General features: G+C 40.7%; 1 protein-coding gene across 2 annotated transcripts in view; it reads right to left on the bottom strand.

Moving 5' to 3' along the window:
- The window catches only part of ZPLD1 (zona pellucida like domain containing 1), a 70366-nt gene that overhangs the window by 30297 nt on the left and 15318 nt on the right, over positions 1 to 24751 (bottom strand). For both annotated transcript variants that reach the window (XM_076328844.1, XM_076328843.1), the window contains exon 2: positions 6896 to 7009. The gene's annotated coding sequence lies outside the window, so the exon portion shown is untranslated. The remainder of the gene's footprint in view (positions 1 to 6895; positions 7010 to 24751) is intronic.

Below are 24751 nucleotides of genomic sequence, written 5' to 3'. Positions count from 1 at the left end.
TCATCCACAGGGTGTGGCAGTTCTGCACAATAATACGGTGATCTTTATGCCTTTTGACTGGATAAGTCTTCCAAAAAAACAGTTAATAGTGATAATGAAAACTTCCGAAAGAAAATTATAGATGTAATAAGCACATAATAAAGCTGGTGGAACATTTATACCTGTTTTCTTACATATCTAGTAACTGCCTAAATGTTCTCTAACATTGTACGTTAGGTCTCTACAAGTAATGGAATAGAAACGTTATTACTTTTACTCATAAAAATATTTTCAAATTATAATTATATAGTTCAATGAGTACTTCTCAGTCATCTCATGACAAAATAGTTCCTTGTCTTTTTGGTTTACATTCGTCTTGCTGCCACACCTGCTTCTGCATCTGCACTTAAGTTATGAATAGTTGTGAAATGCGTTAACTGTACCACTGTCAGGTCTTCCAGAACCGCTTTGCTTCTAGACATGTACTAGATCATCTGCCCTCACTGAAAAGTAACCTGGTGAACAAAACCAGAAGAATACCAAGTTTTTCAGTGGAACTTTCTCTTTTAACTTGTACATCCCATTGTAACGAGTTATCCAGCACACATTTTCACTATTGCCTTCCACTTCTTTATCTCCTTGGCTCTTTTGATGCAGATAAAATAGGACTTGGATCTTTACAGTATCTGTTTTGAAGACAAGCCTACCAAATGGTGAAATTCCCTTTTTTCAAAAGGATTGTTACAGAAAAAAGGGCACCTGAGTTGCGAAGAACTTTAAAACACGTTTCAACTATAAAATTTCCCTCTGCTTGTGGATAATCTTTGGTGCTGAGACTTTGAAACACAGCATTTCTTTTCCTACAGATTTCTCCGATTTCAGACTCCATAGTGCCATCCCATTTCTGACACCAAGCAAAACCTGCAAAGCTGAAAAAATATATATATGCAGACACGCACACACACATACATACGTGACAAATATATACACAGAGGCACACATATATATCTTAAAGGTCAGCAGTTTCCTAAACAGAGGACTAAAGCTGATGACAGAGCTAAACCCATGAACAGACTGTATGTTCCCAAAATTACAGTATTTGAGGGCACACACCACAGAAATACAACAAATGTTATAATTTAACATATATGAGGAAATAATAAAACTAAGAACACCAGGGAGCAGTGTACCCTAGAATGTACAAAAACAGCTAATTTTTTTTTTCCCCACAAAAATGGGAAAATAGTTTTGTTTTAAAAAGGTAAACTAATCTCTCTCTCTGTCTCTCTCTCTCAGCTATTCAGAACACAAAGAGCAGCTGTGGACTGCGCAAGAAAGACCACGCATTAAACACACACACGTAGTTAGACACAGAGTTGCCTTCAGTATCAATTATTTGGTCATAGAATGACCCGTGTTTATTTGCTAGTCATGTATTTCCACTCAATTCTTGAGATTTAAAAACAAGAGTCCTGGATTAGCTCCATACTACATCAGCTTTGTAATTAAATGTTGGGTCAGGGCTTGGAGCCCCTCCTTCATCAAACGACCTCCAGAACCAAACAGGAGCTTTACCTGATGAAGACTAAATCATAGCTAGTCTCAAATGCCAAGATGTTTTGTTAATCAAGCAGGTGCCTACAATGTCCGAGGAAAATGAGACTGGGGAACAAATTTCTGGACAGTTTTTTAAAAAAATATATAAAAAGCTTTTGCTTTGGTTCTAAAGTTAAAAAAATTCTGTTTTATTTTCCAGTCCTTTTACAATAACCTCTTTCACAGGATAAAAAAGCCAAAGGGACTGAGAAAGAGACATTAATTTTCCACAAAAGGAAGCCACACCAAAATCACTAGACTTTAATCTGAAAAACTTCAAATTTTGACCAGCACGCTACATGAGCAACTGAAATTCAAGACCATAAAATATTTATATGGAAGCAATCCATAGTTTGCTTACGAATTGAAATGAAATAACCATTCTAAACCCTGCTGAACACCAAGAGGCTGAAAATCTAGATTTGGTTCCCAGAGACACAGCTCAGTCTTTTTTTTTTTGTGAATTTTATTACTGGTAGTGAGAATTAAATGTGTATGTTGGGTAAATAACAGAAGCCTTACAGCCGTGCAGTGCTCTTCAACCTATAAAATCAGCAAAAGGTGTGCTTAAGGAGATACGCACTAGCATAGGTCCATCTGGAGCTTCATCTCATAGCCTTGGATAGGCAAAACTCCAGCTGAGACTGTTTTTTTGCCTGCCTAAAGACTAGGGAAATTTAATCGGTGTACCATACTGCCATTAAGCTGTTAAAAAAAAAAAAAGATATCTCTGCATTTTAACACTTCGAAACATTCATAATAATCTTTTAAACACTGTACTTTAGTATAGGTGTCTTTCTTCATTGTTACAACAAATCCTTGGATGCACTAGGATTTTTTTAATCCAGTCTGAAGAGAAACTGTTAACTGCATATTTACAAGGCAAAAAGAGAAAAAGTGATCAAATGAAGAATATGACTATAAATAAAGAGATTTATACAAAATAGCATAATACCTTCTTCCAAGGAGACAGACTATTAGGGAAATACAGTTATTAAAGCATAAAAAACAGAACAACTATTTTTGTTGAACAAGCCAGAGATCTTGGCTTACTAGATCTATTTAAACTTATTCACTGAAGACTGTTGAAGTCATGGAGTAAACTGTTTACCTGCTATTCTCTGCTAAATATCAGAATTATTCTAGTTTTTCCTACATCCACTAGTGAAATACTAATATTCTTCAAATGCGCTACCTTCCCCCCATCCTGTTCCATATTATTTTTACTGTAATTATGCTTAGTGATGGAACAGTTCGATTTTACTTTAAATATTGCCAGAATACTTGCTTTGCTGTCCCACAAAGATTACTTCAATAGGATATTTAGATCTTTCTTCCTGCATTGCACAGAAAATATTGCCAAAACTCTTCCAGACATTTATTTTAACAACCTAAGGAAATGCTAGTGTTTTCCAAATCATGCCCATCATATCATACAATGAAAGTACCTAAATACATATCTGATAGATAATTTAAAAATTTTAAGTTTATGTTTGAAATCATAGAATCATAGAATCATTAAGGTTGGAAAAGACCTCTAAGATCATCGAGTCCAACCGTCAACCCAACACCACCATGCCCACTAAACCATGTCCCTAAGCGCCTCATCTACATGTCTTTTAAATACTTCCAGGGATGGGGACTCAACCACTTCCCTGGGCAGCCTGTTCCAATGTTTAACCACTCTTTCAGTAAAGAAGTTTTTCCTCACGTCCAATCTAAACCTCCCCTGGCACAACTTGAGGCCATTTCCTCTCGTCCTATCGCTAGTTACTTGGGAGAAGAGACCGACACCCACCTCGCTACAACCTCCTTTCAGGTAGTTGTAGAGAGCGATAAGGTCTCCCCTGAGCCTCCTTTTCTCCAGGCTAAACAACCCCAGTTCCCTCAGCCGCTCCTCATAAGACTTGTTCTCCAGACCCCTCACCAGCCTCGTTGCCCTTCTCTGGACACGCTCCAGCACCTCAATGTCCTTCTTGTAGTGAGGGGCCCAAAACTGAACACAGTATTCGAGGTGCGGCCTCACCAGAGCCGAGTAGAGGGGCACGATCACTTCCCTACTCCTGCTGGCCACACTATTTCTGATACAGGCCAGGATGCCATTGGCCTTCTTGGCCACCTGGGCACACTGCCGGCTCATGTTCAGCCGGCTGTCAACCAGCACCCCCAGGTCCTTTTCCGCCAGGCAGCTTTCCAGCCACTCTTCCCCAAGCCTGTAGCATTGCATGGGGTTGTTGTGGCTGAAGTGCAGGACCCGGCACTTGGCCTTGTTGAACCTCATACAATTGGCCTCGGCCCATCGATGCAGCCTGTCCAGATCCCTCTGCAGAGCCTTCCTACCCTCGAGCAGATCAACACTCCCGCCCAACTTGGTGTCGTCTGCAAACCCACTGAGGGTGCACTCGATCCCCTCGTCCAGATCATCGATAAAGATATTGAACAAGACCGGCCCCAAAACTGAGCCCTGGGGAACACCGCTCGTGACCGGCCGCCAACTGGATTGAACTCCATTCACCACAACTCTCTGGGCCCGGCCGTCCAGCCAGTGATATTTCCAACTACACGGTTCACAGATACCTCAATAAAATGTGACAACACAAATCAGCTTAAAGTTCCAGATATAAAAATGCACAAATTCACATCTTCTGAGCCTCACAGGAAAGACAGATTTCTATTCTGTTCTTCCGACTTGCATGAATTAACCACTGTTTCCCACAGGACATTCACGCAGATACGAAGTGCAGAATGTTGTCAGCGAGAGCAGATCTGAGAGGAAAACGGGCCTGAAGGAAGTGATTTATGGTCAAAGCTTTGGGCCTGAATTAAAGAATTTTGGACAAATTCTCCTCTCACTTTCACACTCTTCATATTGGCTACTGCATCAGAAAAACTTTGACATCAGCAAAAGACCTGAGAAAAAAGAAAGGAAATTCACTATAAGATTTGGAGACTATTGCCGTGATCCGAAAAGATAATTTTAGCCCAAATTTGGAGGTTCTTGACAAAGCAAGATCTCCTTCTAATCATTAAAACCCACATAATTTTACTTTTTGCACTTAGGTATAAATTTCTCTAATCTTGTGTGTTAGAGGTTAGATTCTTTAGTGCAACTTCAGTGGATTCAACATGAAATGCCAAGAATATAAACCTACTGAAAACAGACAGATTTCCTATTAAAGTCACTGCATATCTGACTTGCATCATAAAACTAAAATAAAAATAATTTTGGATTTTCCACTTCTCACTTCAGCTACAAAATATTATCAACAAGAGAAAAAAATCTGTAGTTAACAGTTAAAACCACCCAATTACAAAACAAGGACTATCAGGTAACCACCAGCCGTGCCGCACCCACCTACAGACTGGCTTTTAGATATAGAAGGATGTGTAATGAACACTACCACAGTGTTTTTAAGACATTGGCTAATTAAGACATTGGCTAATTAATCCAATACTGAGAAAAAATGGGCCGATTTTGCTCTCTTGCACCTGTTTTACGCTATGTTCCTCTTTCACTTTTAGTGGAGACATTGCAATTTGAAAATCACTGAGAGACTAAAGCGAGTCCAGGATCATCTTGGACTGAAACACAAAAGCAACAGTCACATCAAGTCCCCTGTATGGGGAGTGTACAAAAAGTGTCCCTAAATCCTGGAATGAAGAGGTGGTTCCTAGACTGAAATATATTCTCAACACATGCACATTCAGTCTACAGATTTTCTTCTCAGACCACTGATCATTATGGGGGTTCCATCGGCTAGCAAATTTACAGAGACTATCAAATCATTCGATATAGGCCACTGAAGAGTCATCACATGCTAATGGCCTTCAGTCGCCTCTAACCATGGTCTGGATTCAAACACACTGATCTAGTGATGAGATGCTCTTAATCCTATTGCCTGCCCCCAGAGCCCTGCAGTCACATGGGCAGATAAAGATCTAAATGAGTATCATTCTACTTAATTACTCTTTTTACGCTTTTGAAAAGAGCAATATAAATATAAATCTTCAGTAAATAATGCTTGATGTCACTAGCATCAAGTAGATTATACTGCTGCCATCTGTTTGCAGCTTGAAAAGTTACCAGTAAAACAAGACTTCCCGGACAAAAAGCAGCAACAGTTTATGCCATCACGATGACTTCAATTTCCTTACTTTTAGGAACAGAAATTAAGCAGTAAAGTTGTAGAATGCTGCTGCAGTACAGTACAGCCTTATCTAATCCCTAAAAGTTAAACAAATTCACAGTAAATAATGCTGCTAATATCTTGGTCTAAGCAAGTATGCAATACCACAGATTTCATAAACTCTGTTCCCAGATTTGTATTTAAAAAGAAAAAGAATAATTATTTCTGTTGTGAAATAGAAAAGATTCACTTATGGATATTTCTTTCACCATGTTTCAAGTCCCTTTCATAGCCATTTTGGACTTAAAACAAGGTTTGAAGTAATTTTCAAGCCAACCCCTAAAACAAGCCTGAGGGGTACTGCTCAAGACACAGCTGAAAGAAAACAAAATGTCATTTTGTGATGTATTCTTTGATCAAGAGCATGCAAGCAGCGCCAACAATCCTATCTTCTGCTGCTCTTAGACCATGATAAAGTTTCCTCTCACAGTACACAAAGCAATTACAGTAAATATGTCAATTTGGACTGTATCAGTTCATCAGCTTAACCAAAGACTTGGTTTCAAATCCCCACTATCTTCATTCAAGAATATATTGTCATTATTACTACTTTAAAAATAAACAAAGGTGGTGCAATTATCAAGTCCAGTGACCTTTGTGACCGGAGACAATGTAATTTCCAATCAGCGAACCCATGTCATTTGATTGCAGTGGAGCCAGATAAGAAGTCTCGCTTATCAAAATTTTCCTCCATCAATGCAATGATTGTGGGAACAGGCTGACTGACACCACAAGTTGGATAACATTGTCTCCTTCAAGCAATTGATTGTTTCCCTCCTGAAAGCAACATGAGTGGGTTTGACACACATTGATAGCCTCAGCACTGCAACGGGTTTGCAACCTTCCTCCCCCCACATTAATAGCGTGAGTCTGGCCTGGGTACCTTTAGGTAAAAGCTAAGTTGCGAAAAAAAAATTTCACCTCTTTTCACGGTTGGATGCTCATTTGCCTTCCTGTTTTCACTAGTTATTCCCTGCATACTTCTTCCCCGGCAAACTCCCACTGAGATTTCCCAGTGAGGTTAAATTTGTCTGACAGGTGACAAGATGAGAATTTTCTTTAAAGAGTAACGAATAATTTGACATTACCAATATTTTAGTAAGTTCTAGTTGGCTGACATGGTGGACACTTACCCAAATCCCCTGTAGCTGTTGAGTCAGCTGTACTCCATCTATCCTGTGCTCCTGCATGTGATCAAGTGTTCCACTCCTCTGCCCTGCAGAACTTTTTCAGAAAATACTCTGAGCCTGTGGATGGGGAAAAAGAGACACTCATTATGAAAATTCTTTTTAAAATAGGTCTGGATTTTAGATGGGAAAATTTGACAGGTCTCAGAATACTTTACAAGTCTGTTCATCATCAGACTGAAACCTGAGCAGGATCTTTATGGTGGCTTTTTTCAATCCTCTGCCTCTTTTTTTCTTGCAGCCTTTTGATCTGCTTCTCTCCACTTGTATGAAGATCTCCAGAGGACCATGTGGGGCAAACAATCAACCTGGAGAAATTATTCTGTCATCAGCTTGTTGAGGGAAAACCTTGTCTGCTTAAAAAGCGGGGTGGGAGGAAGGAGAGAGATGGAAGCACTGAGATAAGATCAGTAACTAAGCTGCAAGGTTATCAATGTCCCGTTGTGTGCTGTGAGAAGTGTCTATTTTTTTCAATTCTGGGCTAAATTCACAGTACTAAACAAAACAAAAGCAAAAAGAACGACATTTCACGCTGTGATGAAAATGTGATATAGGGGTGTCATCATGAATACAGGTGTCAACAGAATGATAATTACCAACAGGACATCAATGCACACAAAGGCAAGCGCACACAAAGGCAAAGATCAAGCTGCTAGAAACCGAACCTGCTTCATAATATCTACTCCCCTATCTCTGGAATTTGGAGGGAGATTGGGGGGAGGTGTTTAACTCCCTTTTGTTGCGTTAGTTTTTTTCCTTCCTCCTGCCTCCTTTCGCCCCCTCCCTTCAGCTTCTATTGCAAACATCTATGCCTGGAAGCTTTCGTTACACCTTTGGCCAGGGAAAACAGTAGTTTATAGGCTTTGGCACCATAAAGCGAGCTTTGAGGTGCCTGGATTTGTTGGGGCTCAGGGCAGTTTTTAGAACAGAAAAGCCCTGCCTCTACCATGCATTCACTTCAGTCAGCTCCTCTTAAAACATCAAAGTGCTGCAGAGCACACTGTACACATTCATGGTAACCCGGGCAGGCCCCAAAGAGCAGCCGTGGCACTGACCCCCCCCCTCCTCCTCATGGTTCTACCATGTCAGGGCACTGACAGAAGAAAGCAGATTTCCCTTTTAACACTGAAGCACCCTGCAGAGGCACAGGCCTTGGTGAAGGAGCTCCTAGAGGAACCCCAGAGGGCTCATGGGTCTGCATGTCCCCTGCCTGCTCTTGGTTTATCCGGAGGCAGTGGGATGCTCCCCTGCCCTTTCCTGAGCTACCCCCTGCCAGTCACCTTCACACATGGGAGATCAGCAGCCTCGTCACCCAGCGGCACTGCGCATAGCTCCAGCAGAGCTGAGGAAGATTCATTTCACCTGCCTCCCAGTCCTGAAAGGGGGTAGCCCCTGCACACACAAACCTTGTGCTCTGCACCAGGGAATGGCAGACCCCACACGGCCACTCCAGACCCAGCAAAGAGAGCCCAGCACTGACCCTTTACTTAGGCAGCCAGAGCTTTTGCTGTTCCCAGCAGGAGTTTTGCTCTAGAAAAGATCCAGTCTATAAGAGTCATCCCTTGAAGTCATCAGGCACCAAAGGGCTCTTTACCTCTGCAAATTTCTAGCCCTTTATTCAGGCACATACCCTATGATATTAATGATGCTTTTGGCTGGGTAAGGACTCAAAAACTAAATCCAACATTATAATGTGATTAATGTAATACAGTCTGGACTAGGGCAGCCTTAAACTAATAAAAAGATAAACCAAGAGACATGCAGCAATGACACGTTCCAGTCTTTTACTTCATATTAAGTGTTTAGACAGGTTTGATACCTCATCACACAAATCCACAGTGAAATATCTCAGCATAATATCAGTTTCACAAACAAGAGTGTTTAAAGCACAATCTACCCCGGAGTAGGTTTCCAAAATGGGAATCTCGATTTATTTTATTTTATTATTTTTTAAGACACTTATAATATCAAGTCATCCCTTGCCTTTTGGTCTTCAGATGAGATTATTAAAAACATCAAATCATCTTAAGACACTGTGTGCAATTTCTCTCCGTTTCCACTGACAGCAAGTACATCTTCTGCAACATTTGGGTTTCGTCCGTCCATAGGGATATACACACAACGAAATCCTGGCCCAGCATCCCAGCATCCCAGCTGTCATCCCATCTTTCTCTTGCTGCAGACTATGCTTTTCAGTAAATAAAAGAGACAAAACACCAGGCTGCAGGCCAGGTCCTTATAACCTGAGACTCATCCAAGAAGCTGGCCATCTCAGCAGCTACGCACAGAGGAGTGGTGGCTGTGCCCCCCTCAATCTATTAAAACTCCATAGGCAAGGAGGAAAACAGCCCCAACATGTTCAATCAGTAATTAACTGCTCTTATTTATAGAATCATAGAATCATTGAGATTGGAAAAGACCTCTAAGATCATCGAGTCCAATCAATCAACAAATCTCTGTACTTAGTAGGAACAGGCACTTCACTGCTATCACACTGTACTTATAAGTGACCTGAAGGATATGCTACATGCACCCATGAAATCCAAGGTTCTGTTTAAAGTTCTCTATAAATAATAGAGAATTCAGTAATTCCACTGCTATATAATGTGTTATTTAGCTACTCTTTACATTTAAAATAAAAAGAAACCCCCAAATTCATTAACATGGAAAAATAAAACAAACCTGAGTATTTCACCATTAATCCTTGAAGGAATGTGCCCCCAACTATTTGATTCTCTAATCTTACAAAGTTTATTCATAAGGAAATTATTTTCACTCTGTATAATATTGAATAGTTTTGCAAGCTTTCAGTATAATTTCAAACAGTTATTCTGGCCAGAACAAATATAAGACTACAATGCTATGAATATATCACATAAAGAGCTTTCCAACTGTACCTCATTATGACTAAAAGGCATCTTGCTCATTTCCAAATTCAAAATCTGTCTCCATCCCAAAATCCCTCTGCCTGTCTCACTATTTTGTGTATTATTTGAGATCAGACAAGCTGATTCTTCTAAACACTAATTTTAGAGGAGTTCTGGACACAGTCTGATTACAAGTTTCAGCAATTAGCATCTAAGGAGATTTCTTTTTCCATATAGAAAGACACAATGCATAAGCAAAAGCATTTCTCCTCCCCTCTCCTCCAGGATTTGGAAAGCCCCCACTCACCCACAATTTGCTGCTGATATCTAAATACCTGCGAGGAGACAAGAGTAGCTGCAAGAGGACCGAAAAACTCAGTAGAAGAGAACAAATTCCAACTAAAAGGGAAAATTCAAAGATTATTAACCAGTCCATAATGCAAGCCAAATTCTACTGCTGATTTGCCCATGATATAACTTCAGAGTTTGCCAGACTTGCATTTCTCTTAATTAAAAAAGATAGACAAGATTATCATTTATTATTAACCAGAAAAAAAAAAAAAAAAAGAATTTTTCCTTATGTTTTTATCACTGTTATCCCCTTGTACAGAGCTCTGGAGATATCCTAGACTTGCTTTTACCAAATTTAAGCCAATATCAGAACTTCACCATTAATGTGAAATTCCATTAAGCTCAGCTAGATTGCTAGCTTTTTGAAGCACAGAGGAGAAATAAGGCTATTTCAAAACAAAGTATTCTTCAATTTTATAAGTCGCATGGAATTCCCATGCTCAGTTCAAAAGTGAAACGCTTTTCTCTCTTAAGAGGGACTCTGCCTTTTTGGGAATGAGTTCTGAAGGTGCACAGCGATTGCCAGAGGGTCCATGAAATGAATTCTGCAGCCTAAATGGCCTTCTAAGGGAACAATTCAACCAAAGCGCATCGCCATTGTTTAGGAACAGAGGAAGTCTTATACGTTATTGGACAAGTAGTTTATCTCGCCATATGCCTTGTCTAGAATATACTTCAACATCAAATGTTTCAAAAAAGGTCAGGAAAAAAAAAAAAGGATGCCTAAAAGCACAACCTCAGCTGACAAAACACAAACAAGCAAACCTTTCCCACAGAATAACCTGACAGAAGTTGGCTTATATTTGGGACATATATTGGCATATATAAGCTTATATTTGGGATGGATCTCATGGATTTCCTCTCTAGACATCATCGTCATCCATATACAGCTATTATGTCCCCTCTCATCTGCCTCTTTTCCAACCAGGCCTACACTAGTACTTTCAGTTCTTCTTACAATGAAATTTTGGAAGCCCCTAAACACTCCCCCACCCCTTCTCCAGTTGCTTTGTGTTTCTCATACCCCTATTTATCGGCATTTTAAAACCCCCACACTTTTGCTGTTCTAGCCATTTCTCAGTATTAAGCCCACATTAAGCCCCTTGGTATAAGCAATTCACACTACTACCCAGGTTTCTTTTCTGAAAGATCAGATTTAATTCAGAACCCAGCTAATGTAGATTAACAACTTATATCATTCTTACTATACCTAAAGTCAGTATGTGCTGTAGCCACAAGGGGGAAAAAAAAAAAAAAAAAAAAAAAAAAATCACTACTGCATGAGAAATTCCTCCTTAGTTATAAGCAAATATACTCACACAAACACATGGCTTAAAAATTGTCATGGCTATTTACATTATTGGCTTCTAGAGAGAGTGTGCACCAGTTTTAAATAACAGAACAGTATCCAACCTCAGAACCGACTAGTTCACTTTCTATCTTGCCAAAGCAATTGTAATTTAAATCTTTCTAATGCAAACTGTTAGCAGAACAGGGAGTACAAGTGAGAAAAACGATCATGAAATTATACTTGCACTGAAACATCACACAGAACCCAAATCCAGTTTATGCAGAGTTTTACCAACAGCAAAAACGTGACCTGAACAGATTGTAAATAACCCCGGCATCAGTTTCATCTGGGTACAGACCATAGAACTGGGATATATAAATCCCTGTTAGTCATACTAGCACACAACAGCATACATCAAAGGACCAACATGTTTCAATATTAGCAGAGGTAAACTTGAATGAGAAATGGCTGTGGTAACAAATTGCAAATTGGATTAAAAAACACACACAAGACTCCTTTAGCTTCTCTAGCTTTATGGAAATCTGCCTGCTTGGTGGTAACAAATATATTCTCCCAGTGCTTTAGAACAGCATTAAAAACAGTTCATTTGTTGCTTTAAAATTCCTCTTTGTTTCTCAATTTGTCTGCTTTTTGGTTTTAGATGTTTAAGCCCCTACTAGCAGAATCTACATCTAGTATCATAGATAAGCTTCAGCTCACCTGGGGGTGTTTTGAAAAAGAGTTTTCGTGTTGACCATAACAGACCTGACAACCTGGTGTGAAAATAAATCTGGAATTAAGCTTTCTCTTGGATTATACAGAGAATTTTTATTTTCCCCCAAATCTAAAAAAAGTAAAAATCACTTTGTTACCACTTGCCATCTTATCTTCATAGAAAGTTATATTGTCCAAACACAATATGCAAAGTTTGTTTTTAAGACCTCCATTTCCAAATATACATATACTTTATTAGCATTAGATGAACCCTAAACATTACATACTCCTATCTTTAATGAGATACATTCCTTTTTGAACCCATTCCCACCTCCTCATCAAACCTACAGTCCCTATTCCTTTCCTTTAACAACCAGCTTACACTTAAAAACTTTCAGTACTTTAAGCATTTTTCTTCTACTGAGGCCTGCAGATTTTCAGATGAGAAAGAGAGGATGTTTTCAACCTGAAAGCAACATTAATCTCGTTCTTTTGCTTTACAGCAGAGCTTTTCCTTGTCTCCCTCTGCCATTAGCTTCTTCAACTAAATGCAGATGTCACCAGCCTTTCTTTAGCAAAAGAAAATAAGTGTCCCATTAAGCACTTAGAGGAGTGGACAGATTCTCCCATTCAGCTGGTTCCCTACACGCTTGCTGGTGCTGAACAGCAAATCTTGTATTTCTGAGAAAGGGCCATCACAGAGAGGTTATTCTCCTCTAAGTGGTTTCCTTATTTCATCTGTTCTCAAGTTTAGTGTTAAGTTGCTGAAAGATTACCTCATTCATATGATTGGGAGCCTGTTAGCCTCCAGAATGTAGGGTGAGTGAGGCAATAATTATTTGTTTGAAAAATACAAGTCATTTAGCTTGCATTGGAAAGAAATAGGCCTGAATTTGCCATTATTCTAGGGACGAATCCTGAAGCCTTTACTTCCTTTTCAGAGACTCGGGCCCTGCTCACAATGGTGAAAAGTTACATGCAGATAGTCCCAGCTGCTGCTCATGTTCAGTAAGAGCCCAAAGGGAACTGAAGCAAAGGGGCTTGCCCGAGCAAGCACTGCTGCAGACCACGTGTGCACCCACACCCTGGGGCTTCCCCAAGGAGGAAAGAGGTCCCCGCGTAAGGTAGGATGCGAGTTTAATGTACTTTAATACACCAGTGAAGTTCCCTAAGCCAACTGGGCTCCCCCCCCTCCTTTGGTGTAAGAGGGTTTTTCAGTTTTAGAGCTTGGATTACATTGCACTAGAAGCTTCTTTTGAGGTCTTATTTGTGGGATTTGGGGGTTTTTTAGAGATACTTTTATTCAAGAAGAAAGTAAGGAAGTGCAGAGCTAGTGCAATAAACGCAGAGCTTCCCATGTTTATTCAGGCCTCAGACAGATTTCCAAGACCACTTTCCATGAGCTTTTTCCTAGGTAAATACAGCCACTGTTTTGGTTACTAGGACAATTTTTTATGATTTAATACAAGATTAAAACTTCAAAACAATAAGACCATTAGGAGACAGGAAACTCTAATCAAGGAGAGAGAAAGAGTGACAGAGATCAGAAAGATTTTTCCACAGAAGAGCCTTGACCCATTCTTCCTAGGTTGTACCTGCTATCAGAATACAAAAACAGCAAACTGCCCCTAGGAAGAAAAAAAGCTCACTACACAACCTCTATGAACTGGATTTAAGATACACGTTCATTATTTTGCAGAAGGAATGTTCAGCAGAATCGATATGCCATCAAGATAAAAGAAGAGTATAAGTTGTCCTGAGAGTTGGTCAGAATTTTCTTTACTGTCAGCCAGGGAATTAAAAACAGAGCAGGAGGCATATTAAAACTGTGCTTTTATAAGCTTAATCAGTAGGCTGGAAAATGAGTTTCACAAAGAGATAATGAGCTCCCAAATCATAATTTGCCAAGGGTGCATCGATTTTCCCTGGTCTTCAGATCATTTACGAGCATCCAGCACAGGAACACCTTTCTGCCCCAGGCCCCCACCAAGCAGAGGCATGTGCCAGAACAGGCTCCACCTACGCAAAGAGGAGTTACCAGTGTAATGGTTGCATGAGCTTAAAAAGGTCATGAAAGAGTGGTGAAACATTGGAACAGGCTGCCCAGGGAAGTGGTTGAGTCCCCATCCCTGGAAGTATTTAAAAGACGTGTAGATGAGGCGCTTAGGGACATGGTTTAGTGGGCATGGTGGTGTTGGGTTGACGGTTGGACTCGATGATCTTAGAGGTCTTTTCCAACCTCAATGATTCTACGATTCTATGATTCTATGAATTTGGATCCACTCAAGATGGGTATGTCATGGTCGTTACCAAAGCTGAGAAGGAAAGTGTTTTCATGCCCTGTTGAATAAACATTTTGCTTCCCCTCTTAGGCATCTTCGCAGAGAGCAAAGGGCTAATCATAACAGCTGATCACAAAATCGGTTGTGCTGCCACCACTGTGGCTTTACCAACCCCACAGTCACTGTCCTTGTTACCCTCCACCCCCAGCAACTATTAGGGCATTTATCCAGTACATGGAAGAGCAGACCGAAGGTCCCTCCCCTCCAGCTCATGGGAGCACAACTCCCCTTGGGGACTGCTCCATTAGGTCAAAGGATGAAACCTACTCCTGGGTTAGTGACAACAGTTTTTGTGCCCACCAACTCATACTGAACTGTTTATACAAAGACTCTAATATCAGTTATGATAAATGAGAGAATAATCCAGTTTACCATATGCTCTAGATCAGTGCCTAAAGCACTGTCCTGAGAAACAGGACAAAGTTGAAATAAAGCCCTCGGACTAGAGGGGCATTAAACCTGGGTCTTCAACATCTTAGTCAAGTAGCCAGATCACTGGACTAACAGAGAGGAGCTACTGCAGAGGCAGGTTTCTATCAGGGCATCCAAAATTCATTATACATTACATCACAAGAGTGACATAACAGAAGAAATGGCCTTTTTATTCAAGTTTGATTTGATTTTGAAATCAAAACATTTGATTTCTTCTTTTATGACAGCACACAAAAGCCATATACACATCTACATTCTTGCTACAGCGAATCAGGCTTGGTTTCACCTCCCACCCAACATCACCAATCCACAAATGTCCTATGCCGAAAGGACTGACTAGATTTTTTCAGGAGAAAGATCTGGAGTCTGAGGGAACAGTCCTGTCATCTGACACCTCTATGCATGATGTTCTTTTCATTCCTCTATATATCTTATTTAGAGTTCACACTGATGGACTTTACTGGACAAAATTCAACGTTAACCCCTTCTCACTTGTTTCATGCTCTAGTGCTTTCATCTTACTTGGTTGCACCCTGCTCTTGTCAGTGAGTTAGCCTGATAGGGTACTAACTGTCTGATGTTCTGTTATCTCACTTCTTTGCTGTGTAGTATGTACAATTTTCTCTTGTTAAGAGTTATCCTCATCCCAGGACTGCATTCCAAGTGAGCTATTTTGTTTGCCAGGGCAAAATTCAATAAAAAATGTTGTTTATCTTTAGGAGTTAGTTATTTTCTGCTAGGGAGTAGAGTAATTAACAAACGGTATAAGGTTGGGGCAGCTGAACAGGTTGGAGGGTTGGTTTTTTTGTTTTAATTTAATGTTGCACTCAAAAGTTCATTATCACTTAAAAATCCTTTTTTCTCTAGCAAAAGGAACAGATTTATAAGGGTGGGGGCTCTGGTCTTTGCATATACCCTTTCTTTTATCCATTCTGTCACATCTCTGCAGAAGACAGACATTCTCTAAGTTGCTCATTTCAGGGGAGAATGAGGACCCTTGCCTTAGTAGTTGGGAAAATAAGACCAGATATTGAGGACTACATGACTGGGGAAAAAAAACAAACCTGCAATAAATCCTGTTACTCACCCTCTTCCTTGTATTGTTTGAACACGTATTTTTAATAGCACAGTTTATCACGCACAACAAGAAACAGTCTACTCCAAGTTCTGCATCGAGAGAACTCAAAGAAGCTGTAGCTTTCCTTCCTTTGTTCATTAGCTGAACATGCCCATCCCCAGATGTGTCTGAATTGGTATGACTACTTTCCCCTTTGAACCGCCATTCTTAGAAATGCTCTGATTTTGTCCCATCTTTGTTGTTACATTCTGAGCGTCTGCAAAGAAACATCTCGGGACTGAAGATGAAAACATACTGGTGGTACAGCATTAGAGACCTTAATTTTTATCTTTTCCTCCATGCAAAACCAGTCAATGAGCTACGAAGTTGAAGTTCTGAACTTCACACTCATTTTCTGGAGAAAACATAGAGGAAATGAATGCTTGCAAATTTTCATTAGTCTATACAATATGGTAAGATACTGTAGGCTAAATATCAGGATTGCCTGTTAAGTACAATAGCAACAGATCAAAGTAAATGCTAGTATTCTAGATGAAAACATTACAAAAAATGATTGTGATTAGAGCTACTTCTTTTAAATAATCCATAAAATCAAAAAGTGAGAAAAATGTATCCTCTCAACAATTACAGCTCCACTTGATCTATTTCTTCCCTCACTATTAAATCCACTGCATTATTTATTCATTCGAGTGCTTTAATCAAGATAACCGCTCAGAAGTAATTTGATTTAAAAGACTGCAGTGTTAAATGTAGCGGTAACAGATCACAGCAATTCGCAGCCCACCGTGATGTACGGCAGCACAAAAAACTAGCTGTATTGAGGACATGGTACATGGTTACAGCTGAGAAAGTCATTCTGTGGTATAAAATGGAGATTTTTTTTTTTTTTTTTTTTTAATAAAGAAATACTGTTGAGTGTTGTGAGAGACAGCCCTCTCCTTTATGCTCGTCCCTGGGACCCACGCCAAGCACGCTGCACCACCAGCCACAGTTTGAAGGCTTATTCTGCAAGACAAGACACTATTTAACTTAGGCATGTTTCAAGCATGCAGCCCTACCTGTGGGGAGCCAGGCTGCAGCAGCAGGCGACCCCAAGCATTTAGAAAAGCCTATCTAAGAATTGGGTAAATACGTGGCATAGACAAAACACCACTCTGTTGTGGCTACACAATTTGCACAAGTGCTGTCATGCTTTTGAGTGCACAGCAGTGGTGGCTGACATGATGCAGGGCTAGCCACAGACTCTCACATTCGTTACCAGCCACACAAGGATAACAATTTTTCCCAAAACAAAGCTTTTTAGGTAAACTCTTGGATTTGTGAGGTGCCTGGACACTACAATGAAGAGCAGTATGATATTCATTATAAAACGTATCTGAGTTAAACTATGCATATTGTCATAAAGTGCACAATGAATGTTATAGAATCATAGAATCGCAGAATAGTTTGGGTTGGAAGGGACCTCTAAAGGTCATCTAGTCCAACTCCCTGCCGTGGGCAGGGACATCTTCAACTAGATCAGCTTGCTCAGAGCCCGGTCCAACCTGACCTGGAATGTTTCCAGGGATGGGGCACCCACCACCCCTCTGGGCAACCTGTGCCAGTGTTTCACCACCCTCAGCGCAAAAAATTTCTTCCTTATATCTAGTCTGTATCTACCCCCCTTTAGTTTAAAGCCATTCCTCCTTGTTCTATCGCAACAGGCCCTGCTAAAAAGGTTGCCGCCATCTTTTTTTATAAGCCCCCTTTAAGTACTGATAGGCTGCGATAAGGTCTCCCCGAAGCCTTCTCTTCTCTAGGCTGAACAACCCCAACTCAAGTAACATATATCTCAAGTAACATATAACTCAAGTAACATGTCAGAAGTAGTGAGGTTACATACATTGTTTGAAATAGTCTTGACAGGCTGAAATACAGTCAATGACAGGCTATTTCGTCACGTGGAAAGAATATCAAGACTGTTTTTAAATCTATTTGGCTGAAAGAAATATTGCCAGGCTAAGTGTTTTTGTTGCACTTTTCAAGCCATTTTTAGCCTTATTCAAAACTTAAATTTAAATCAAAAGAAGCGTTGGTAAAGCCATGTTCAATAGAAGTTTTATTTCTTTCTCTACATATTCTCACACTGTGGCTTGAGTCTCCTCTACTTTATCGTGTCTGAAGGTACTATTCTTTTCTCTCCACTTTTTTGAGCAGTGAAAACAAAATCAGATTAAAAGGGGCCAAAACATTAATATGTTGGTCGTTAAGAATATCTCAAATAAAATGTTAAATAAATGATTAAAAGGGCATCAGGGTTTGGGGGTTTTTTTAGCTTGATACATCTGAAAGATTTTTTCAGAACCTGAATTCCATAGAAAATTTTGAACTTAATTTCCGTTTCAAATCAGGGTGCTGGAGAAATAAAAGAAATCATTTTCCTAAAATAAGGGTGAAATGGAGAAATCCATTTCTCAGCCAGCTGGTTCCATTTGATCTCTCTCTGAAATCAGGCAGCTAAGAGATATAAAAACTTCTAAGTAACATAAAAAGGAATACATTGAACACTCCAGCTAAACTGGAATACAGACAGATTTAAAATTAGAACAGAGAAAAGAATGTACAAATAACAATGGGTCACAAAACAGAGAAGTACCAAGAACTTTAGCAATGTTATTCCTGAATAAAATACAAATGACAGCTTCAAGAACGTCCTTGTAACAAAGCAGAGCTGCAGACCTACGATGAACTTAAATACTGGAGACAGCTAGAAAGCTCATATCAGATTGCAGAGCTACAGAAACTGAAGATCATGTTTTAGAAATGTGTCAGACATACATAAAAGCTCTCTAAAACAAAACTTTAGCCTTGCGCAATAAATCTTTTTATACATAAAAATATATTATTCTTCCCTCAACAGGACCTGTGTACAACCTTGGAGACAGTCACATAAGAGATAAAGAATCACTCTTTTGATGTCAAAATAGGTATAAGCTCATGGCAACAACATTACCAATAGTAAAAAAAGGGAATCCAAAGAAAGTAGATGAAAACTCTTGCTAAAATAAAGTACAACTCTAATCATTAATGATTATAACAGTCTCTGAACAAATGCTTCAGAATGTGATCTTGTGTCTGTTTTAAGGCAGTATGTCCACAGACTACAACTAGACTTGTAGTTTAAGCTAGCACACAAGAAGGAAGATCATAAACAAGGCCTACTGTTTTTACACTTCATGCAAGAAAACACTTTGTCCACATAGTCCAAATAGTTTTCAGCTTTACTTCCAAACAAGAGTAATTACTATTGCCTTTTATTATTATATGCAAAAAGCTCCTCTCTCTAGATGAAGGTATGCTATTTGCAATATAAATACATTTGGGAAAACAATTGTGCTTTGGAGAGTTTACTGTCTAGTTTAATACCAAACACTGGGGGGGGGGGGATAATATATGGAAGGAATATGCAACATTATGCACAAGTTTTAAAAAAAAACCCAACCTTAAATTCATTTTTTCTTAAATAAATAGCAACATTTCCAATTCTCTTTCAGCTTTGTATTTCTATTTAACTAGAGCTTTAGCTGAAAGAAAAGAGCTTTATCTAGTTAAAGCTCTCTATATAAAATCCATTGATTATCGTACACTGTTTCTATTGTAATAATGCTACATTTGTGCCAGAGACTGCATAAACACCAAGATGATAGCATCTGTCCAAAAGACTTCGTAATTACATTTGCAGTACACAGGAACATGGGGATACAGACAGGACAGCCAGTAAAACAATGAGACCCCACCAGGCAGCGTGAGTTGTTGTGGTCTTCGGCTGTGGTTCCTTGGGCCCTTCTCTTGGGGCAGCGGGGGGAAATAAGCCAATTTCATCTCTTCTCCAGCCCTAGCCCCGGCCCCTTGCTCCCACCCTTCCCATGCTCTTCCCTGTTGTGCTGATGCATCTCTTTGGGGAATGGAAGAGAAATGTCTTACACCATGAGCAGTCCAGCCAAGATTTGTGCAGGCCTTAAGGCAAAGGAGAGTGAATAGGGAGAGGAACAGGGAAGCAGATTTAGAGACATTTGCTAGGATTTCTTCCCTGACATGAAAGGAAGCAAAAGGATGAAGATACTTTTTGAAGATTTAACCAGGACACATCGCTGGTTACAGGGCGAAGACAACATTCTCCGTACCAAATGAGGAAGGAGGTACAACAGCTGAAGCCGTGAAGGACCTTGGCAAAGAGTACAGACAGAAATCAGTGCAAAAGAAGGTAGCAGCAAGTCAACAAAGAAATAGGCAACACTGTACACCCCGCCTGCCACTGGCAGCTAAAACCATGCTTTTAGCATCCTAGAGGAATACAAGCAGAGCATGAATGCACTCAGCAAGCCTACAGAAAATGATACAGCCCCCACCTCTGGAACAAGACACTGAGCGTTAGGACAAGAACAGTCTCATCTGCTTGCACAGCTAGGAAAAGCTTAGAGATTTCACAGAAGAGATCTGCAGTACTTACACGCTGCCTGGAGATAACCACGTTAACTCAGATCAATACACCTGGGTATGTATATAAATGTTTGGAAGTAGTTACTCCCAGAATTCACTTATTTCTACTTATACTCATGTTGTCTCTATACACACAGTAAATTAAAGCGTTTCATCACTTTATTTCAAAAATCTACATTAATTAGTACCAGATAAGGACTCTCAGCTAGTAAATACCTCAACTGCTCATATTGCGCTTAGACAAGGTTCCATAATGGTGTTATTCAGGAAAAAAACCTATAAACTGTGCACAACAAGAGATGAACAAAACTGACTATCAACATAAATACCTAGATCTGATTTATAAAGCATAACTTTGCAAGGATAGCTGACTTTGTGGGCAGATTCTTTTACAGTAAAGATGTTTGTTCCAAGGATATGAAACACCATGCAATTAACGATGCAGACAGACTTAGCTTTCAATAACAGTTTCATGTGCATTCATTTATCAACTTAAGTTAGCATGGTAAGTTTATTGAGAACTATTGGAGCTAAAATACACCTGTAGGAGTAATAGTTAGGCCACACATTTTTTGCATTCCCTAAAGTAAAAAAGCCTACCAACCAACATAACACTTCAGGCCACTTAAGTTTTGTGCCTAAATATTTATGCTAGGGAAAATTTAGGCAGAAACTCAGTTAAGACTTCAGTCTATTTCTATGCATGTATGTATTCATGATCTCCTAGTAACTAGTTGATGAAGCAGACTTAGTGGCTCTACTAGATTAGAGTACCTTATATTTACACAGTATTTCGTCACCTGTACCTTTAAGTTATTTATCTGGGAGAAAAATTCTCTCAGCTTAGATCCAGCCTAAGGCCTTTTAAGCACTAAGTAGGAACAACACAGTTGGTTGGATATGCCTATATGCCAGTCTTGCATAGATCAGGACAGAAGGATGGGTGTTTGGGAGCAAATATAAGAGGGACAAAAAAAATCATATCTACAAGCAGCACTGGTACAGAGATGCTGGCAACATAATCCGGTACTCTGACAAAGTGGGGAGCAGGAAGGAAATGGGGTATAGGCAGTTAAACAATATCACGATTACTTTCCTCAAAATTCACATTTCTCAACACTTTCCATAGTTAGTGTGTTTTGCACCTTAAGACTCTCCTTTGGAAGATCAGGCTTTACAAACACCTCGAAAGCATCTCAAAAAACTCTGATAAATGGAAGTCAGAATACACATCCTGCCAACAAATACCTGTTTTTAATTTATGTGAGAAAGTAAAACCCATGTGGTCACCTTTCTCAGTTACAGAAATTCAGAATCCTTCTAAATCCATGATGTACCTGATGTACATCATCTACTTCTTTTTTGGTAATCACCCTCTACTGTAGCCACTCAACTGGATTTCCTTAACTTTCAGTGCTGTTGCTGTCTATGACCAATTTGACTTAAATATGTTGACCAAGGTAGACCACCTTCCTTTGTTTTTCATGCACCAACTACCACAAGTTCCCCTGCTCTCCTAAGCAAACCAGGGCCAGCTCAGGTCACTACTGCTATGCTCCATATCCCTAGAAACCTCAATTTTAAGTCCTCTTCTCACACCCCTTGCTTCTGAACACTGCACCTCTCCAGCCCTGTGCTTTTTAGTGTCAAATTTGTACCACATCTCAGACAGAAGCATGAACTTTTGCACTGGGTAAATCCATGGACAAGACCCCACAGAATTCAGAGCAGAGAAGCTGAGTCTCACTTAAGGGTGCAGCCAGGACTAAGCTGCTCTAATGTGAGACAGCAGCACTAGGTACTGCTGACTGACTTTTTAATCTGTGATCCCATCAGAACAAGCATCTTCCTTCTTCCACAAGGCAACACAAAACAAAAAAGAATCCACAAACTCTAAAGAACATCCAGCTAGGAATCAAGATGAGTTGTTTGCAGAACTAGCATGGTTTGTATGCTTCCCTGCTACACAAAAGTTTATACCAGTTGACTTCCATCAATTTAGTTTCCCTTTTTTCTGCAATGCACTTCATGTAACCATTCCTTCTCTTTTCCATTCAGGAGATGCATACAGGAGACTTCACTGAAGTCTGAGATTTGTGTTAACATGGGCAACGTGAATAAAATTAATTGCTACAATTCCTCCCTAATTTTAAAATTGCCATGGAAAAGGAAAACTAAAAAGCTTTTCACCAGCTGAAACATTTTGCAAGATCATAGTTTCTCTGCGCTTTTGTACGGCTGAGCAATTCCAAGCCATTCCCAGCCTTCGTCTAGCACCTCTGAAACAGTCCTGCAACATGATAGCTCCAGCCAAACCACTGGTTCCACTGTCTCTACAGCCAAGCTTTCACACTGCCACCTTCTCTCCTCCTGTCGCAAAGGAAAGCATTGCATATGCTTTGTAGGTTTCCACATGTAGAACTGTTTCAGACACCTTGCTGGCTGGCCTGGTTGGTACCCAAATTCATCATATTGCACTAAGATTTGTAGCAAGATTTACTGTACCACCAGCACATTTCAGGTTTATAAAGAAATACTCAGTAATTGAAATCCCAGCTTTTTCTGTTTTGCCAATCTTGCAGGACTTGTCTCACCAGTGCTGTATGTCTGTCAAAAGGAATGGCAGATGCACCCCACGTTTCAGACCCCACCCAGCAGAAAACCACGGTGGTTATATTTCTAAAGATCTTAGGCCATCATGGCATTGTTTCATTATGCTCCGCAAGAGAGATATCAAAAAGCTATTTTCTGTCACAAGCTACCATAAATACTAACATTATTTCCCCTGTAGAGCTAACGCCCTAGATAAAACAATTAGGCAAGTCAAACACTGTGGTTTCAAGACCCAGTTCCTCAAGAAAGCACTGACAAAGATGCACAGTATCTTCAGACACCCAAGTCACCCAGTGTCGGGGAGCAGCAAAGGGCCAGTTGTTCCCCAGGGCAAGGCGAGCCAGGAGCCCTGGTGGCCCTCACCAGCAGGCACTGTCCCCCAGGGTCTGGGGGCAACAGGCAGACCTTGGCCATGGGGTCCATCAAGGGTCCTGGACAAGACAAGCAAAGAACCAGGTCCAGGGCCCGTCTGGGGAGCCCAGCTGGGAGCCATAGGCAGGGCCACACAGCAGGGCTGGAGACGAGCCACAGACGGCATCTGAGGGGTCCATCGGGAGAGGGGCTGCCACCACACAGGCCTGGGGTTCAGCCGGCAGACAGGCCAGAAGCAGGACAGGGGGCAGCCTCGCTGGGGCAGGTATCAACAGCCCTGGGGGGCTGAAATGGGGCCTGGACAGGGGCAGTCAGGGCAGGTGGTGCCCTCAGGGCTGGGGCATTCAGGACTGCATCGTATTGTGACAAAAGGTAAGCACTTGTTCTCAAGCAGCTTTGTGGGATGTCAGCTCTCTCCAGGCACTCTGCTTTGAGCCAGGCAGCAATGCCACGGCATTCGCCTGGCTCAGCAGAGGTGGGGTGAGGGTGCAGCGCAGTGGTGGGGCTGGGCTGTCATGGGTGGGACAGGGCATCCGTTTCCCTCCCGTCAACCACAGGTCTGGACCTTCCTTTCCAGCAGCACCCAAGGAAACGACAGACTGGTTGCCTGTTGCCTGCAGCTGCTACCCATGCCTCCCCCGAAGGCAGCCGGCCTTACACGCCCGTGATGCATGGCCTGCCACTCACACGTGGGAAATGTAGGAGCCCACCACCCCACAGACCGAGCACAGCACAGCAACTGGCCTGCTCCCAAAATTAAGCCGCTTATTGCTCTCAGCAAGCAGATACATAAAAACGCACCACTTTGAGATTGTGATTAATGTTTGCTTTCATCAATTATCCAAAAGTTTGGCTTAAGAATTAGCTACTCTTAACTTATTTTGATTTCTTAAGGCAGATTATTGAATAATCAGAAATATTCTTATTTGTCCTATTTTATACCAGAAGGATATAAACTTGTCAATGCCAAGGGACCCCTTGTCATGCAGATTAATTACCCTAGTTACCAGCCTCCAGATGAATTCTCTACCCCATCATCCACTACTCATTTCCAGCTGCAAGGTACCCATGCCAGGGCCCTGGAAATGCACTCACAGGGACCAGTTAAACAGGGACATTGTGCCATGTCTGTGTCAAGTGTTCCTGCAAAGAAGTCTCTTTGCTGGAATAGTCACTAAACACCTCCAGGAAAGACAGTCGACAGAGGTGAAGCAAGACACTGGGGGGGGAAAAACCCCACCAAAAATCTCTTACATGAAAACC

This window comes from Aptenodytes patagonicus, chromosome 1 (genome assembly GCF_965638725.1).
Source record: "Aptenodytes patagonicus chromosome 1, bAptPat1.pri.cur, whole genome shotgun sequence".
NCBI classification, from domain to species: Eukaryota; Metazoa; Chordata; class Aves; order Sphenisciformes; family Spheniscidae; genus Aptenodytes; species Aptenodytes patagonicus.
Note: the sequence above shows the minus strand (reverse complement) of the source record. Positions and strands in the feature narration are given on the sequence as shown.